Raw genomic sequence first — 1399 nt, 5'->3', positions numbered from 1 at the left:
AATTGATTGAGAATGTGAATGAAACACTTGATTTTCCTTTTGAAGATTACCCAAAGCTTCTAAAACCTTATCCTCAAAAGTGGGATTCCTAGGAGGCTCTTGAGGTGGATGAAAATAAGATTGATGATTTGAAGAATGAGAATTAGAGAATTGATTCACATTTGGAAGAGGATAAGATGGAGAGTGGTATGCTTGAGAATTTGCATTTCGGAGGTGGGGAGGCACATACTTTTCTTGGGAATTTTTATGAATAGGAGGAATGATACCTCCTCCTTGATTTCTCCAAGAAAAGTTAGGATCACTCCATCCAGAATTGTAGGAGTTAGAATTTGGATTACTTCCCGGATGAATGAAAACAACATTGACTTGTTCTTGATACTCACTCGGAAAAACTTGTCCAAGAGGACAATTGAAAGTATTGTGAGTATAACTAGAGCAAGTCATGCACATCACATTTTGAGAATGGAAAGAGTTGGATGATTGAATTACCGGGTTTTGGCTCAAAAGAAATTTATCAAACCTTTGAGTAAGATTTTTGACTTCGGCGGCAATTTCCATAGAACTTTCCACTTGAGAAAGACTGGAGGTTTTCTTCCCTCCTTCATTCAAGTTTTGGCCAAATCGGGACGATGAAGAACGATGCATTGAATTTTCGCTCATGCGATCAAAAAGATGCCACACATCATCTTCATTTTTGTCCAAATAGGCTCTTCCACATGAAGCATCAACCATACCTTTTTGGGTATCGGATAAGCTTTCATAGAAGCAACGAACTAATTGGCACTTAGGAATGTCATGATGTGGACACTTCTGTAGCAAATCGTTCAAACGCTCCCATGCTTCATGCAAAGGTTCTCCCTCATTTTGGGAGAATTCACGAATAGAAGCTCTCATAGCATCGGTTCTACTTGCGGGGTAAAATTTTTTTAGGAATTCATATTGTAGTTAAGCCCAAGATGTGATTGAATTTGCCCTCAAGTTATTGAACCAAAATTTAGCCTTTTCCCGAAGAGTGAAAGGGAAAAGCTTCATTTTTAAGACTTCTTCCGGAAGGTCCGTGATTTTCATGGTTGAACAAACTTCCAAAAACTCGTCCAAATGTTTATATGGTTCTTCATTGTTTACCCCATAGAAAATGGGGCACATTTGGATGGTTGCGGGCTTGATTTCATAATGGGTTGCCCGAAAGTTTGGCAACGTGATGCATGTTGGTGCATTGTATTCATTTGGAGTGTAGTGTTCCCAAAGAGATAATTTAGGATTTGGGGGATAAACTACATGATCTTGAGGATGGATTTGTATTATTGGAGGTTGTTGCATTTGATTGGGTTGTGGAAACACATTAGGATGTGGAATTCTTAAAGATGGATGCACACCTTGAGGTGGATGCCCATTAAGA

At 38.9% G+C, this 1399-nt stretch overlaps 1 non-coding gene across 1 annotated transcript; it reads left to right on the top strand.

Moving 5' to 3' along the window:
- The first annotated feature begins 790 nt into the window (after positions 1-790).
- Positions 791-899, top strand: LOC132275718 (small nucleolar RNA R71). The gene has a single exon (XR_009470718.1). It is a non-coding gene; the product is annotated as a small nucleolar RNA R71 (small nucleolar RNA).
- Positions 900-1399: the final 500 nt, after the last annotated feature.

Source organism: Cornus florida, unplaced genomic scaffold (genome assembly GCF_030987335.1).
Source record: "Cornus florida cultivar Cherokee Brave unplaced genomic scaffold, ASM3098733v1 CherokeeBrave_3.0.0_Hap2_Chr09, whole genome shotgun sequence".
In the NCBI taxonomy this organism is placed as follows: Eukaryota; Viridiplantae; Streptophyta; class Magnoliopsida; order Cornales; family Cornaceae; genus Cornus; species Cornus florida.
This window is presented reverse-complemented; position numbering and strand designations above follow the sequence as displayed.